We start from the raw sequence: 18,597 nt of genomic DNA, 5'->3' as shown, positions 1-18,597 counted from the left end.
GAAACTGGGACCTTGACAATGTGAAACCATATTGTCTGAAACCATAACAACTTGGGGAACTTCAGCTGGAGGGGGGAGGTGGGTGGGGGGGGTGCTTTCAACAAAAGGGAGTGGAAGTTGAGATTTAAACTGCAGATAATTTGTAATTAAAGCCAAGAGCTGATTGAGGGATTAAGGACAAAGAAAACTGGAAGTATACAGTAGCAAGCTCCCAGGAAAGCTGATTGACCAGAAACTTTGTTGACATCCTACATAAATCATTCAAATTTAGATCTGGGTGTAACGTTTTCTTATTTTCTTTCATATTTCTTTCTTATCTTAGACTGTTATCAATCATCCCCACTAATTAATCACACGACTCTTTTTTCTCTCTTGAACACCTACGGTTTTGTTACTCCTGCTACATTGTTCATCTGTAATGTCTTCCTGCAATCTGGCTGTGCTTAGGGAGAACTGGATCACTGATAATACCCTCAGCCATGTTTCTAGAGATTATCTGTTAATATAAAATGCTTCTTGTTTGAATTCAATGGAGAGTTCATTTGGCTGAGAGATATACAACCTAAGGGAAGTGCTTTACCATTCTTTCAATTACAAAAATTGTGGTACACTCCCCAACACAGCTTGCCTCCAGGAATTATGTGCAAGTATCATGATGCTGCTTCTTGGGTGTGTGTGCCTGTGTTTGATGCACTGGACACTTTGTGAGCAGCAAAGGGCAACAGGATAGATGATGGAAATACCCTTAACGTCATAGACCAGATTGGGGAAGGAGCAGCCCAGTCACTGTCACTCCCCTGCTCTTTCCACATAGTTCTGCAAACTTCTCCTTTTCTGTTAAATATCCAGCTCTCTTTTAAAAGTTACATCGGGTGTTGAATCTATTGTCCACAGAATGTAATCCCGTGAATCAGCAGTACATTGAGCAAAGAGGAGGGAAGACATTTTTTTAGGGCTGGATCAGCAATGCGGCCATATCCAAGATTAAAACCTAAGACGTATAAATATAATGGTTAAACCATTCATGAGCATGAAGCAATAAGTGATGAAACAATAACGTCAATGACTTGAATGGGTGTGGTTTCTTCCTTTGTATGATCTCTTCTTTTTAATGATGGTTTGAAAAATATATATACAGGACAGCAGAAGACCTAAGATTTTGACTATTTACGTAAGTCCTAACGTGGATGTTGACAGGTGACACTGCTCTCAGTTATGTGCTGCCTGACAGGTTAGGCAGGTTTGGCAGAAACTAAGCAGGGAGTCTGAATGGATCACTTCATAACACCTTGCTGGGGTTTGGCTTCTTTAGATCCAGCACCTACTACAGTGAACTTGCTTCACTTAGTTGTTACAGTAAAACAGTTTAAAAAATACCAAGCTTTATTTTTGTGACCATTCAAAAGACCATCTGCGCTTAGAGGGGTGATGCTCTGTTTTTCTGGGGTAAGAGAAATGAATGCAGTTTGAAGTATTTTCTTTACAGAGCTCAATATTAAAATGATGAGTGATTTTGTGGTTTAATGGTAGTGTCCATACCTTTGAGCCAGGAGGCCTTGTTCAAATCCCACCTCCTCCAGAGTGTGTCATAATGTCTCTGAATAGGTTATGCAAATACCTATAAACAGCCATGTTGAAACCTAATTATAATCATGATCCACTGACAGGAATCAGGGGACACACCTCTTAAAGGTGCAGTTCTACTGTAAGGGATTCAGTGCTGTGGGCTGCTGATTCTATGGTCAACAATAAATGTAGCAGAGCCATATATCAACTTGACTTGGTGTGTTGCTAAGAACTGAAGAGGTTAAAATAGCTGGCACTGTTCATGCCATAGTTGGATTCTGAGAAGAAACAGCTCGTAGTTTTATAGTACTTCATTAATTCCTCAGAATGTAAAGCCAATAGATTACTGTGAAAGTGCTGTCATTTTGGTTCAGTAGAAAATTTGGAACTCATTTATAGACACGGTGAGAGACAAAAAAAAACTGCAGATGCTGGAATCTAAAGTAGACAAACAGGAGGCTGGGGAAACGCAACAAGCCAGGCAGCATCAGGTGGTGGGGAAGTTGACGTGTTGGGTGTAACCCGTCTCCAGGACTGAGGGGGGGGGGGGGGGGGGGGGCGGGTGCAGGGGCAGAACGGTGAGGTGGGGATAGGTGGAGACAGGTAGTGGGTACGACCTGGTTGGTTGATGGGAGGGATGAATCTGGTTAGTGGCTGAGAGGAATGGAAAGGAGGGGGAGGGACTGGGAAGGGAGTTGGGAGGTGGGAAGGGAGATTATTTGAAATTGAAGAACTCAATGTTGAGTCCTCCTATCTACACCTCATTACTCTACGCCCACCTCCCCTGTTTATCTGCACCTCCCCTTACACCCACCCCCAGTCCTGAATAAGGGTTACACCGGAAATGTTGACTTCTCTGACTCTTGATGCTGCCTGGCTTGCTGTGTTCTCCCAGCCTCCTGATTGTCAAACTAATTTACAAAGGAACCTCGATTATCCAAAGGACACGGGCAGGGAATATTTCGTTTGGTTAATTGAATTCCAGATAATCGAATGCCAGATAACATAGTTTAGCCAAGCATCAGGACCTTGCAATCTTGCTGGAGAATCCAATATTTGGATAATCAAATGCCGGATAATCAAGGTACCGCTGTCTATACAGCAGTGTACCTCAGTCAGCCAATGAGAAGGCTGACTAGTTTTCTGCTCTTTGAAAGTGATGTATGCCCTTTTACCCTGCACTCATGAATGACTAAAAAGTACATTTAATTTGAAATAAAGCAGGGAGGCGTTCCATGGCTAAAACTAATATTTATGTCTGTTCAGTTTTGTTTTAAGATTTTCTTGTGCACATTTCCCTACATTTCCCTTCCCTTCAAACTCTCTTTGAACTACATCCTTGATTATGGAGCACTTTGGGGCCTTTCTGAGGCTGTGTAAAGCTCCTTTATATAAACAAGACCTTTTTTACAGGCCCAGCTTTCTTCTCAACTTGACTTCTGAGTTTTTAGAAACCCTGCTCTAGCTGGAAGTAAGAAACAGCGAGCTTAACATCTCAAAAACTGAAACAACCTTACCTAGAGGGGAGAGGAGCCAATCACAAAGACAGAGACGAGAAAGGAAAACAACTACAATAGTCAGGTGGAACTTAACGAGTTAATGCAGAAGAGAATCGTAACATCTCACACTTAAAATTGCCATGACAACATGGGTGAGGTCAAATGAAGACAAAGCACACCTCCACTGTCAGATAATTTGGAAAAACAGTCAATGTGAACTGCTCACTAATTCCTCTAATAAATAAATCAAGACGGATTCAAATATTGACCTGATTACATTCCCTGACAGACCCTCTTGGCACCTTTAATATAACAACATATAAAAACGGGACAACGAAAATAAAAACAAATAATGTAATATGTAAATAACATTTATGAACTGCATGAACAAAATAAAACAGAAACTAATGAAAAGGAGATTAAAAAGTGGACAGAAAGATCAAATTGGAGCAAGTGGTGAAATTAAGATGTGAGTATAAAAATGTGCAGGTTAGGTGAATTGGCCATGCTAAATTGCCCGTAGTGTTAGGTGAAGGGGTAAATGTAGGGGAATGGGTCTGGGTGGGTTGCTCTTCGGAGGGTTAGTGTGGACTTGTTGGGCCGAAGGGCCTGTTTGCACGCTGTAAGTAATCTAATCTAGAGATTAGAAATTAAATCTAAAAGAAAGAACTAGAAAGAAGGAAACTCTAATGGGAGTAATTTCTTGAAATCGTAAACTCTTCTTGGTAAGATTGACTGCATATATACACCACATGCAATAATTTTGGCATTTCTGGGCCACAACCTTGCATCCATTATGGTTTGAGTTGTTAAGACAAGGTGAAGAGGGGAATTGGCTTCTCTCTTTTTAGCCCCCTCTTGACCAATCGTAACATTTTTTAACAAGTTTCTATTTAGACTCTGAAATCATACTTCAATTAAAAGGTTAGTTTTCTAGAAAATGAAAAAGTCAATTAGCAACTTTTTCTTCACTGAAAGGGAGAGGAATTTTATTACTTGCTCACCCCAAGAAAATGGATAAAGCTAGCCATCTACCATGCACAAACACAGCTCATAAACTAAAAGAAAGTGGAGGGTCAAGCACAAATAGGAAAATAAAAGGAATTGGAATTTAAAGTTCTCAGAATTCTTGAACTTCAAGAGTGCAAACCTGAGGTCATGACTGTTTTTCTTAAAGTCATTGAGTATTAGAGATGTGCAGCACTCTTCGGTCCAACTTGTCCATGCCAACCAGATATCCCAACCTAACCTAGTTCCATTTTCCCATATCCCTCTGAACCCTACCTGTTCATATACCCATCCAGATGCCTTTTAAATGTTGTAATTGCACTAGCCTCCACCTCTCCCAAACTGACATATGACAAGATGCACCTGACTAAGGAATGCTGCATAAACATGGTCACCTGACCGGTTGTGTTACTGCGCCAATAGCTAACGCAAAGAAAAGCATCAATGCTGGAGGCATGCCATGAGTAGTCATGATCAAGAATGATGACTGAGTTTTTTTGCAAAGTAAAGTCACTGTTTTTGAATGCAGTCTGCAATTGTTGGAATAGCTAGGGAGTCGCCCAGGTAGGCAGCTTGATTCACACTGTGGAGTGTGTTCTTGTCCTTGCCCAGAAAGCATACCCAATTCTGAAATTCACTGCTAAGTGCCAGAATGTCCTGCTAGAATACTCTGCTCATGCAGGGCACAATGCCAATGAATTAGGGGATGGCAGGATGTTGGTAATGGCTCCCTGAAAGTGGTGGGTTTGGTGGAATATACTGCGGGCAAAATGGAGGTCTTTTGAAAGAAGCAGCAAGTTGAACCTGCCAACTCTGATTTCCATGTCGAGTTTTACAGACTGCTAACTTGTATAGTGAGTTTGGTAAGATTGCATACCATAGTGATTTTGGCTGTTAACAAGCGATGATGAATGTGAATTGGGAACTCCTTGCTGCCTAGTGACAATCATTGCTTGCTGCTCAAGAAAAGTGTACAAGATACGATGTGATGATCTCAATAGCGAGATGGGCCTTGCAGTCACCCATGCCACTCAGAGCTTGGTAAGATTCTGCCCTATGTCCAACTGCTAAGTTTTCCTCCACTCAATAGACATGTTTACCTACCTCTGAAGACACTTTCTTTCATTCCCACTGCTTGCCTTCCACCTCCTTTTGCGTCATCTGAAAACACGGCATAGTGCATTTTAGTTTTACTGTTTGATCCAACTTAATGACTGTGATAATGCAGTTCCTGGTACTGTATATACAAGGCTGGGAGATCAGCTCGCTCAGTTGGGACAATTTGGGAAAATTGTAACAGAAATTAGTTAAAAACAAGCTGTAAAGAATAAGAAAAACAAAACCATTCACATTCACAGATATTTTCTAATCAACCCATTCAGATATGTTGTTCCACACTGCTGGAGTAGGTGAACTTGAGCCTAGGCCTCCTGGCTGAGAAGTAGGGACACTGCCATTGCACCTCAAGAGGCTTTTGGATTCACATTTATATACTGTGTTTACAAATTCAATGTTTCAACTACATTATTAGCCATTTAAGTGCCTTAAGTACATCAACGTGGTTTCTTTAGAATATAGGGAAATACAGCAGCCAATTTGTGCATAGACAGCTCCTACAACAGCATTGAAACAAAGATGAGAATAGCTGCTATAGTGGTGTTGTTTGAGGAGAGTGCCTAAATACCGCACAAATTTCTCTGTTTTGAAAGCAAGTTAGCATTTAAGTCACAGAATCACAGAATTGTTAATGTCCAGAAGGTGACCATTTGATCCATTGTGTATACACCTGCTCCCCATTTGAGCGAATTACTCTCTGCCATTTTCCTGTGTTTTTCCCCATAATGCTCCACACTTTTCCTTTTCAAGTAACAGCCTAATTTAATTTTGAATACTTCTGTGAACCTATCTCCACCGCACAGTCGGCAGCCCATTCCAGAACATAACCAATCATGCTCAAAAACACATCTTTTCATAGCATATTTGCTCTTTGGCTAATACTTTACATCTGTATTCTTTCATTCTTATTCCTTTCACAAGTGAGAACAGTTTTTACTTAGCAACTCTGTCCAGACCTCTTTGAACATCTCTATCAAACCACCTCCTCCAAGCAAAATGGTCCTCGGCTTCTCCAATCTATCTCCACTATTTACTCATCTACAAGGAGTACTTGTATGAATCTGTTTTGTACTATTTCCAATGCTTTCACATATTTGTAAACTACAGAGTCCAGAACTGGCCACAATACTCCAGTTGAGGCTAGATTGATATCCTAAAAAAGTTCAATCTACTCTCCTTGCTCTTGTATTTTGTGCCCTAGGGTACTACATGCTTTATTAATTGCTTTCTCAAACTGTCCTGCTACTATCAATGACGTTTGCACCTTATAAACCCAGATCCCTCTGTTCCTGCATCCCATTTTCCTTTGGTCAGCCCATATTCATCCTACCAAAACAACTACTTCACCTTTGTCTGCATTGAACTTCATCAGCCACCTGCCCACCAATTTCACCAACTTGTCTATAATCATTTAGAGTCCTGTACCCTCCTCCTAATCTTTCCCAATACTTTCACATTCAAACTTGACATTGTGCCCAGTGCTGCAAGGGCGCCATTGCCACCTGCCACCACCACTGAAATAACAGAGGGCTCTAATGGCTCTGTGTGGTCACCACATGCTGCTTTCCTGTGCTGTCAATTTCAGATATAAGCTCAGGCAGCTTTCACACACAGGGATCTGCTCAACAGGAAGGGGCTTCAAAGTGGAGAGTCTTTTACAAGTTTCACTCCTGACACAAGACTTCACTAAGAAGCACAAGCCAGAGATAATACTATTGTACCTATTAGGCCTGTTCTGTCTCCCTCCGTATGTGGCTGAACACTGGGAACTGAGACTCACAAAATTATCCCTTTAATACCAGATCTGCTAAAATGGTAAGCATTCCTTGAAGATAACAGCAGTGATTATGACTACATCAAAGCAATGCCTTGAAAGAAATATGGGTCCGTGAAAACTTTTGGTGCAACGTTTACATTTTGGCCAACTTAAAAACAAACTTCCCCAATAAAACTAGATGAACAAGCATCCGTACACTGAATATGAAAGGTTTGCCCTGAATGGTGATTGTGGCTATTTCTGCTGAAGTATTTGCACAGTGATCAGGTATCACTGGGGCAGTGCATCAGACTTTGGGACGACACACACGCTGACAGTGTCAGAAGACCAGTCTGGTTGCATTCCTTTCACGCCTCTTTGGCAAAAGAACAGCGTCTGCTAAGTAAAATGCCAGAACCATTCCAAATTTCAAGAATTATGTTTCACGTTGATCTTTAGTTTTTTTTATGAATTCCCTAAAAATGAAAGAAAACATCTGCAAATCCCAGAAATGTGAAACATGCAAAAATAAACCCTCACCGGATCTATCAGCACATTATATATATATATATATATAAATATAAGAATGCGAGGAAAGGTTGGTGTGGATTTTCAGAAGGCCAGATTATCAATTTTGCAGTGTAGATAGGTGTGGCACATGAAGGAGACCCTGAGGGAGTTGCCCAGGAAACTAAAGATTCCAATGGATAATTCCTCCAACACCTCAAACCCTCTGAGAAAAATCATTGCAACTGGAAAATTTGAAGGGTTCAGATTCATTTTCCTGTCTCTCCTTCTCTCTGTTTACCTTCTACTTGGCACAAAATGGATATAATGCACTCGGATCATTCTGAGAAAACAAACACTCCAAACATCTTCTCTCTGTGACTAACTGTTTCTCTTGCTCACCCCTTCATAATCATTTTTTCAACATAACAGTTAAATCTGTTGGCCTATCATTTTATTTTTGAGCTCCTCCCCTTCCTCTGTTGTCCCACAGCTCTTCCACTCCTGACTCACATGCCAATGGTCTTTTGAAGACCCTTCGCCTGCCCTTGAGCTCTCTTATCCCTGTGATACTTTAGTACTTCAATTGCCTTTCCAGACAATCCTGAATTCAGTTATTGCTGTTTGAACTTTTAAAACCACCATCTACAAAACATTCACCAACAAGGTTTCATACCTTCTTAATTATTGCCTCTTACCTTTATCTTTCTGGGGGATTTAAAAATGCCTTTGTCATCCAGCTCCAACCACTCCCTGCTCTAGATTATTATTGCTTGAGCTATTTATGGTGACTAAAATAGTTGGTAGGGTTGATATAGATGAGGAGGGACGAACTGGCTTCATTTTTTTATTCATCCATCTCCTTGGTTGGTCATGACAAAATTAATTTAACAAAGGAAATCCCCCCCCTTGTGTACACATTCTCTCAGATCCAAATTAACTAATATTTTAAACAAAGCCAATTTAGCCAGAGTTTTTTGAATTAACAAGAAAAGTGAATTCATTGGTTAATAAACACGATAAGAAATAATAATGCAACATACATAAAAGTGAGAAATGGGCTAAAATTAAATACAAGCTAAAAGATACCTATATATATAAATATATGCACACCAGTCTATATGGGTCGTTCATGAATAGGAGATAGTTAATCTCAGGAGTCCTGGTATTGCAGGTTAATTGAACGAATTCCACCCTGGTTCTTTTTGATGACAATTGGTTTGCTTCTTCTGGCACTCAGAACGAGTGAGTTCTTTACCTGTAATGTATACATTGTTAGTGAATGAGTCTTTGACTGTGACCTTCACAGCACATACATGTTCTAATTGAGGCTATTACGCACAAATGCCTCAGCCCAGTGGCATACATGAGCACTTCAGCTCACTTAAAAACCTTCTTCAATAAGCACACACAGACTAAGGTGTTAAACATTGTTCTTGTATATTCTTGAAAGGCGAAGACAAAAACATGTCCTTTGTCCAGACTGGAGTCTTTTCTCTCACCATGTATGCAGTCTGAGATAATTTTTGGGAGATTATAGTTCAATTGGAATGTGGTTCTCCCATTTTAAGCACATCACTTTGAAGCTTCTTTGACACCTTTCAAGTCTGACATTCCATAGTATCTTCTCTCGAGAGAAACTGAATTTACATCTCTGGTTATCTTTTATCTATATGTCAACCTTTATATAGTCATTCCCTCTTTATTGGTAGTCTGGACAACCTCCACTAAATAGACTGCAATAGTTCAAGACAGCTCACTCCCACCTTCTCAAGGACAACCGAAGATGGACAATGCATGCTGGCCCAACCAATAATGCTTACAGCCGATGATTGAATAGAAAAACATTACCTACTTCAGAGCTCCACTATGTTATACACAGTTCCACACACCTATCATGCCCAAACTTTTCTGTTTTTCATTGGTTTTTGTCTCCCTGTGCAAAGTTTTTTAGAAAGATTTGCTCATGTGATATGGGCATCACTGGTTGGTCAGCATTTATTACGTGTCCTTATTTGCCCTTGAGATGGTGATGGTGCTCTGCTTTCTTGAGCTGGTAGAAGACAGATGGTGGTGTGGAAGGTTGGTTTTCAGACTGGAGGCCTGTGACCAGTGGAGTGCCACAAGGATCAGTGCTGGGTCTTCTACTTTTTGTCATTTACATAAATGATTTGGATGCGAGCATAAGAGGTACAGTTAGTAAGTTTGTAGATGACACAAACATGGAGGTGTAGTGGACAGCGAAGAAGGTTATCTCAGATTACAACAGGATTTTGGTCAGATGGGTCAATGGGCCAAAGAGTGGCAGATGGAGTTTAATTTAGATAAATGTGAGGTGCTACATTCTGGAAAGGCAAATTAGGGCAGGACTTTTACACTTAATGGTAAGGTCCGAGGGAGTGTTGCTGAACAAAGAGACCTTGGAGTACAGGTTCATAGCTCCTTGAAGCTGGAGTCGCAAGTAGATAGGATGGTGAAGGAAGCATTTGGTATGCTTTCCTTTATTGGTCAGAGTATTGAGTACAGGAGTTGGGAGGTCATGTTGCGGCTGTACAGGACATTGGTTAGGCCACTGTTGGAATATTGCGTGCAGTTCTGGTCTCCTTCCTATCGGAAAGATGTTGTGAAATTTGAAAGAGTTTAGAAAAGATTTACAAGAATGTTGTTAGAGTTAGAGGATTTGAGCTATAGGGAGAGCTGTACAGGCTGGGGCTGTTTTCCCTGGAGTGTCGGAGGCTGAGGGGTGACCTTATAGTGGTTTACAAAATGATGAAGGGCATGGATAGGGTAAATAGGCAAAGTCTTTTCCCTGGGGTCAGGGAGTCCAGAACTAGACAGGATAGTTTGAGGGTGAGAGGGGAAAGATATAAGAGAGACCTAAGGGGCAACTTTTTCACACAGAGGGTGGTACGTGTATGGAATGAGTTGCCAGAGGAAGTGGTGGAGGCTGGTATAATTGCAACATTTAAAAGGCATTTGGACGGGTATATGAATAGGAAGACTTTGGAGGGATATGGGCCAGGTGCTGGCAGGTGGGACTAGATTGGGTTGGGATATCTGTTTGGCATGGACGGGTTTGACCGAAGGGTCTGTTTCCATGCTGGACATCTCTACGACTATATGGTGCAGTTGTAGGTTAACCCATCCCCAGGGAGGGAATTCTAGGATTTTGACCCAGCAACAGTGAAGTAACAGCAACATATTTCCAAATCAGGATGGAACTTGCAGCTGGTGGGGTTCTCATGTATCTTCTGCCCTTGTGGTTATGGATTTGGAAGGTGCTGTCTAAGGGTCTTTGGTGAATTTCTGCAATGCATCTTGCTATAATGAGCATCAGTGATGGTGGGGGGGGGGGGGTGGCGGGGGGGAGGGTGCTGGGGGTGGGGGTGGTGGGAAGGTAAATGTAGCACCAATCAAGTGGCTACTTTGTTCTAGATGGCGTCAAACTTCTTCAGTGGTGTTGAATTTTGCCCCATCAAGCAACTGGGGACTATTCCTTCTCACTCTTGATTTGTGCCTTGTAGATGGCGAACAGGCTTTGGGAAATAAGGAGACGAGTTAATTGCTGCACTTGTAATCATTGTGTTTATGTGTGAATCCGATTGAGTTTCTGGTCAATGGTAACCCCAAGGATATTGATAGTGGGTGATTGGTGGTGATCATTGCATGCATTCGTGTGGCATGAATTTCACTTGCTCAAGCCTGGATATTGTTCAGATCTTTTACATTTGAACATGGATTGCTTCAGTATCTCAGAGAGTGCAGTTAGTGTTGAACATTGTACAATCATCATTGAACATCCCCACTTTGACGTTATGATGGAGGAAAGGTTATTGATGAAGCAGCTGAAGTTGGTTGGGCCTAGAACACCACCCTGGGTAATTCACGCAGAGATGTTCTGGAGCTGAGATGGCTGACTTCCAATAACTACAACCATCTTTCTCTGTGCTAACCAACAGAGACTTTCTCCCAATTCCCATTGATTCCAGTTTTGCTAGGGCTCTTTGATGCCATGCTCATCAAGGGCTGTCACTCTCACTTCACCTTAAATTCCTTCCAATTCCAAATCCCTGCTAAGTGATCCTGACTCTTGTTCTGTAGTCACCATTAACCTTGGATATACTCTACATTTTTCTGACAGTCATCTAGTGGGTGGGTTCCTTATTCTGTTTAGCCAATCCCCTCTCCATGTATGCATGCTTTGTGGTTGGGAATGTCGGTAAGAGATCTGGAGTGGAATTCTAGTTTTCCATTCTCTCACCCACTTTTGTTGAAGTTCGACTGGGAATTAAACTGTACAACCTTCCATGTTTGGAAACTCAGCCATTGTTGGAGCTCACTTCTGCCTTTCATGGTTATTGACTTATATGAAGATCTATTTAAGGACAAGTCATGCTTGAAGTAAAACTACAACAAATGTATTAAGACTCAGTAATCTCACCAATATTTCTGCTTTTCCAGGTTTCTTCATGATTGGCAGAATTATTGTGTCATCCTCAATGGACTAAACTAGAAACACTAGCTCGTACATGGTTGGTGTTTAGTGTCCCTGTAACAATGCTTGGAGGGCCTGGCTCAGTTTTAAACTGTATGCCATTCTTCCTCTCTGTATTAAACAGGAGGAAGGAGATTCAAACATAATGGGCTGTGATTTCCTGGTGTACTTAAGCCTATTTTAATGAAACAATAGGGCGGCACTGGGTTTGTCCCAGAAACCTGAATATAAATCAATGTAACAAGTGACCCTTTAGAACTCCATCAGGCGTAGGAGCAGAAATAGACTATTCAGCCCATCGAGTCTGTTCCACCAATCAATCAGATCACGGCTGATCTGATAATCCACAACTCCACCCTCCTGCCTCTTCCTCATGATACTTGATTCCCTTAATCAAAAAAAAATCCTTAAAAATAATTAATGATCTAGCCTCAAGAGCTCTCTGTGGTAAAGAATTCCACATATTCACTACCCTCTTAGGGAGGAAATGTGTCTTTATCTCCTGAGTCTTGAGTAGGCAACCCTTTACTCTGGGATTATGCCCCTGGTCCTCGACTCTCCCACACAGGGAACCAACCTTTCCTCATCAGGTTCCTTAAAAATTTAATATATTTCAATAAAGTTGCCTCTCATTTTTCCGAACAATGAATATAGGCCCAACCTATTCAACCCTTCATAAGAAAATCCCTCCATACAGTGTAATGAACCTTCTCGAATAAATGAGAAAAAAAGACACATGGTCAGATTATCCAAAAAGAAATGCATCAAACATAAAAAGTCCCAAACAGAAGCAAAAGGAATCTTCCAAATTACATTGTAATGTTATAAAACAGTTTAAACAGCATCTATAACCTGACCGCACCAAATGATGCAGTTGCTGGTAGTTCTTCCTTCTGCTGTCCTCGCCGCCTTACTTGTAGATTATGAAGCAATATGTTATCCAGCATTGTCTGAAGCAGAGGTGAGCATGTGGACGTTATCTGATGCCCTACATTTTTGAATGCCCTGTCAAGGCCACAGGATGGCTGAAGCCCGTCAAACTTACTTCCTCTGAGAGAGTACGGGAAGAAGTTATAAACAACATTAAATCAATCATCTTGGGTGATATTTTAAAATCTTGTTTGTTGCCTTGAACATAAATAGTTTAGGATGGTGCTCCCATCCCTCCTGTGTCCTGGGCAGTATGCTGTGAGCTGGTGTAATTGAGCTACTGTTAAGGAGCTAATCTGAAATCCCACAATGAAGAATGAGGGGCAGTGTTATTGCAGCAGTGTTAAATTTTAAGCTAGAGCTTTTAAAAAAAAATCAGTGATCCCCATAAATGTTTGTGGAAATGTGGTTTTGTTCAAGGAAGACAATTTCCCTCCCATGACAATTTCAGAGGAACAATGGGCTGGATATTCTGGGTTGGGTAATCTGACTCAGGATGCCACTCCTGCCTCTTTTTATTTTAATGAAAGGAGGAAGGTCTGCATTCTGACAGGCGAGTCTGATCTGCTCCTTCAGAAACGTGGAGGCGTAGTTCTATTCTGACAGTTCTTTCATAGCACAGAACAGTCAGAGGAAAACAAAACCACCTCCCTTTTTCACAGTAGTCAGGGGGTGTACTGTATCTTGAGATGGAAAGGCCCAGACAGCCATTGTGACGGCTGGTAGATACAGTGGTACAGTGGTAAGTGTAATGTTAGGGTGCTGAGAAGATTGGGTGCTAGGCGGGCAGAGGAATAGTGTGTTAGGATGCTTCACAAGTAGGATGCCAGCTGAAGAGGGTGTAGGGGACCAGTGGCAGGATGAGAAAGGGGACAGGGTGACAACTATGTAGGGTGCCAGTTGGGAAGAATGCAGGATGCCAGCTAGGTAAAGAGTAGGGTGTCAGGTTGGGTGGCACAATGAAAACTGGGGTGGAGGAGAGGTTTGGGTAGTGATTGGCAGACTGGTGGGGTGATAGGAAGATACTGTGGGTGGGGTCATATCCAGTCCAGCAGTGTAGAATGGGGGTGGGATCCCGGGGGGGTAGAGTGTGTGGTGTCATGTTAGTGTCAGGGAGGTGACCGAGGGCGATATAGTTGGCTGTGTGTGAGTTCAATGTGAAGTTCGTGGAATAGTTACTCAGGAGTTAGACTACAAATTTAATTTATTCTGTCCCTGTTGCACAGAAAGGAAGGAGGGAAAGGAGGAGAATGATAGACATTGGAGACTCAATAGTTAGAGGGTCAGAGAGGTTTGTTGGGAACAAATAAAACTCACAGTTGGTGTGTTGCCTCTCAGGTGCCAGGATCCATGATGTCTCAGATCATGTCTTTGGAGTCCTGAAGGGAGAGGGTGATCAGCCCCAAGTCGTGGTCCACGTAGGTACCAATGACATAAGTAGAAAGAGGGATAGGGATAAGGTAAGGCAGGATTCCAGGGAGCTAGGGTGGAAGCTTAGAGCTAAAACAAAACAGAGTTGTTATCTGTGCCATGTGATAGCGAGATGAAGAACAGGAAGAGATATCAGCTGAACATGTGGCTCCAGGGATGTTGCAGGAGGGAGGGTTTCAGGTACTTGGATAGATGGGCTCATTCTGGGGAAGGTGGGACCTCTACAGACAGGCTGGTCTTCACTTGAACAAGAGGGATACTAATATACTGTGTGGGAAATTTGCTGGTGCTATTTGCGTGGGTTTAAACTAGCTGAGCAGGGGGATGGGAACCGGAGGTGTAGTTCCAGTGCACAGGAGGATGAGAGTAGAGAGGACATGGACAAGATTTCATGGTCACAGGAAAGTGTTGGCAGACAGCGAAATAAGGTAGGTGAGCTTGCAGCATGGATAGGTACCTGGGACAGGTACCATTTCGGAGATATGGATAGAGCAGGGTCAGGAATGGATGTTGCAGGTTCCAGGGTTTAGATCTTTGAATAAGAACAGGCAAGGTGGTAAAAGAGGGGGAGGTGTGGCCTTGTTATTCAAGAACAATATAACAATGGCTGAAAGAACTTTTGACGAGGATTCGTCTACTGAGGTAGTGTGGGCTGAGGTTAGAAACTGGAGAGGAGAGGACATACAGTGATAGACCCACAAAGATGTACAGCATGGAAACAAACCCTTCGGTCCAACCTGTCCATGCTGACCAGATATCCCAACCCAATCTAGTCCCACCTGCCAGCACCCAGCCCATATCCGTCCAAACTCAATCCTATTCATATACCATCCAAATGCCTCTTAAATGTTGCAATTGTACCAGCCTCCACCACTTCCTCTGGCAGCTCATTCCTTACACATACCACCCTCTGTGTGAAAACATTGCCCCTTAGGTCTCTTTTATATCTTTCCCCTCTCACCCTAGACCTATGCCCTCTAGTTCTGGACTCCCTGACCCCAGGGAAAAGTCTGTGTCTATTTATGCCGCTCATAATTTTGTAAACCTCTATAAGGTCACCCCTCAGCCTCCGACGTTCCAGGGAAAACAGCCCCAGCCTGTTCAGCCTCTGCCTATAGCTCAAATCCTCCAACCCTGGTAACGTCCTTGTAAATCTTTTCTGAACTCTTTCAAGTTTCACAACATCTTTTCATTAGGAAGGAGACCAGAATTGCACACAATATTCCAACAGTGGCCTAACCAATGTCCTGTACAGCCGCAACATGATCTCCCAACTCCTGTACTCAATACTCTGACCAATAAAGGAAAACATACCAAACGCCTTCACTATCCTATCTACCTGCGACTCCACTTTCAAGGAGCTATGAACCTGCACTCCAAGGTCTCTTTGTTCAGCAACACTCCCTCGGACCTTACCATTAAGTGTATAAGTCATGCTCAGATTTGCTTTCCCAAAATGCAGCACCTCGCATTTATCTGAATTAAACTCCATTTCCCACTTCTCAGCCCATTGGCCCATCTGGTCAATATCCTGTTGTAATCTGAGGTAACCCTCTTCGCTGTCCACTACACCTCCAATTTTGGTGTCATCAGCAAACTTACTAACTGTACCTCTTATGCTTGCATCCAAATCAATTATGTAAATGACAAAAACGTAGAGGACCCAGCACCGATCCTTGTGGCACTCCACTGGTCACAGGTCTCCACTCTGAAAACCAACCCTCCAACACCACCCTCTGTCTTCTGCCTTTGAGCCAGTTCTATATCCAAATGGCTAGTTCTCCCTGAATTCCATGAGATCTAACCTTGTTAATCAGTCTCCCATGGGGAACCTTGTCGAACGCCTTACTGAAGTCCATCTAGATCACATCTACTGCTCTGTCCTCATCAATCTTCTTTGTTACTTCTTCAAAAAACTCAATCAAGTTTGTGAGACATGATTTCCCACGCACAAAGCCATGTTGACTACCCCTAATCAGTCCTTGCCTTTCCAAATACATGTACATCCTGTCCCTCAGGATTCCCTCCAACAGCTTGCCCACCACTGAGGTCTGGCTCACTGATCTATAGTTCCCTGGCCTATAGGCCTCCGCAGAGTTCCAGGGAGGTGGAGGACAGGATCAGCAAAACGTTTCTGGGTAGGAGTGAAACGAACAGGATGATCCTTATGGGGGACTTTAACTTCCCCAGTATTGACTGAAAATGCTATAACTTTAGTACATCGGATGGATCAGTTTTTGTCCGATGTGTGCAGGAGAGTTTCCGAATGGTTGACAAGAGGGGAGGCCACACTGGATCTAGTATTTAGTAATGAACCAGGCCAGATATTTGATTTAGTTGTAGGTGAGCACTTTCGAGAGAGTGAACATAATTCAGTTAGGTTTAGTTTAGTGATGGAAAGGGATCAGTACATGTCATAGGACAAGAGTTATCGATGCGGCAAGGGCAATTATAAAATGATTAGGGAAGACTTAGGATGCATAGAATGGGGTAGCAAAATGCAGGGGATGAGGACAATCGAAATGTGGAGCTGGTTTAAGGAACAGACATTGCGTGTCCTTGCTAGGTATGTCCCTGTCAGGCAGGGAGGAAGTGATAACATAAGGGAACCATGGTTTACTACAGAAACTGCATCTCTTGTTGCAAAGAAGAAGGAGACTTATGTGTTGATGAGGAAAGATGGTTCAGATGAGGCAATGGAGAGTTACAGATCAGCGAGGAAGGATTTAAAGAGAGAATTAAGAAGAGCAAAGAGAGGACACGTGCAGTGTTTGGCAAATAGAATAAAGGAGAACCCTAAAGCTTTCTATAGGTATGTGAGGAATAAAAAGATGGCGAGGATAGGAATAGGGCCAATCAAAGACAGAAGTGGAAAGTTGAGTGTGGTCCCTGTGGAGATGGGAGAGGTGCTAAACGAACACTTCTCATCGGTTTTCACTCAGGAAAAGGAGAATATTGTAGAGGAGAAGAATGAGATACAAGATATTAGAGTAGAAAGGATCGGGGTTAGTAAGGAAGAGGTGTTACCAATTCTAGAAGGAGTGAAAATAGTCAAATCCCCTGGGCTGGATGGAATTTATCTGAGGATTCTCTGGGAAGCTAGGGAGGAGATAGCGGAGCCTTTGGCTTTGATCTTTGAGTCATCGTTGTCTACAGCTTTAGTACCAGAGGACTGAAGGACTGCAAATGTTGTGCCCTTGTTCAAGAAGGACAGTAGAGATGACCCAGGTAATTATAGACCAGTGAGCCTTACGTCTGTTGTAGGAAAAGTTTTGGAAAGCACTATAAGAGATAGGATTTATAATAATCTAGCAAGCAACAATTTGATTTCAGATAGTCAACATGGTTTTGTCAAGGGCAGGTCGTGTCTCACAAACCTCACTGAGTTTTTAAAGAAGGTGATCAAACATGTAGATGAGGGTAGGGCAGTTGACATGGTGTACACGGGCTTCAGTAAAGCCTTTGATAAGGCTCCATATCGTAGGCTGTTGGAGAAAATGCAGAGGCATAGTATTGAGGGTGATTTAGCAGTTTGGATTAGAAACTGGCTTTCTGTAAGAAGGCAGCAAATGGTGGTTGATGGAAAATATCCAGCCTGGACTCCGGTTACTAGTGTTGTGCCGCAAGGATCTGTTTTGGGACCACTGTTGTTTTTCATTTTTATAAGTGACTTAGACGCAGGCAGTGGATGGATAAGTAATGTTGCAGATGACACTAACATTGGTGGAGTAGTGGACAATATGGAAGAATGTTACAGGTTGCAGGGGGACTTGGATAAACTGCAGAATTGGGCTGAGAGGTGACAAATGGAGTTCAATGCAGCTAAATGTGAGGTGATTCACTTTGGGAAGAATAACAGGAAGGCAGAGTATTGGGTCAATGGAAAGATTCTTGGTAGTGTTGATGTGCAGAGGGATCGTAGAGTCATAGATCTCTGAAAGTTGCCACTCATTTTGATAGTGCTGTTAAGAAGGCATTCAGTGTGTTAGGTTTCATTGGTAGAGGGATTGAGTTCTGGAGCCCCATTACAGGAAGGATGTGGAAACATTGGAAAATGTTCAGAGGATATTTACCAGGATGTTGCCTGATCTGAAGGGAAGGTCTTACGAGGAAAGGTTGAGAGACTTGGGTCTGTTTTCATTGGAAAGAAGAAGGCTAAGAGGGGATTTGATAGAGACAGTCAAGATGATCAGAGGATTAGATAGGGTAGACAGTGAAAGTCTTTTTCCTAGGATGATGACGTCAGCTTGTACGAGGGGGTATAATTACAAATTGAGGGGAGATAGATT

The 18,597-nt window shown here is 42.4% G+C and overlaps 1 long non-coding RNA gene across 1 annotated transcript in view; it reads left to right on the top strand.

Moving 5' to 3' along the window:
- The first annotated feature begins 1,326 nt into the window (after positions 1-1,326).
- LOC132821016 (uncharacterized) overlaps positions 1,327-18,597 on the top strand; it is a 41,499-nt gene continuing 24,228 nt past the window's right edge. The window contains exon 1 of the long non-coding RNA XR_009645277.1: positions 1,327-1,446. This is a non-coding gene — a long non-coding RNA (uncharacterized LOC132821016). The remainder of the gene's footprint in view (positions 1,447-18,597) is intronic.

The sequence above is a fragment of the Hemiscyllium ocellatum genome, chromosome 12 (assembly GCF_020745735.1).
Source record: "Hemiscyllium ocellatum isolate sHemOce1 chromosome 12, sHemOce1.pat.X.cur, whole genome shotgun sequence".
In the NCBI taxonomy this organism is placed as follows: domain Eukaryota; kingdom Metazoa; phylum Chordata; class Chondrichthyes; order Orectolobiformes; family Hemiscylliidae; genus Hemiscyllium; species Hemiscyllium ocellatum.
This window is presented reverse-complemented; position numbering and strand designations above follow the sequence as displayed.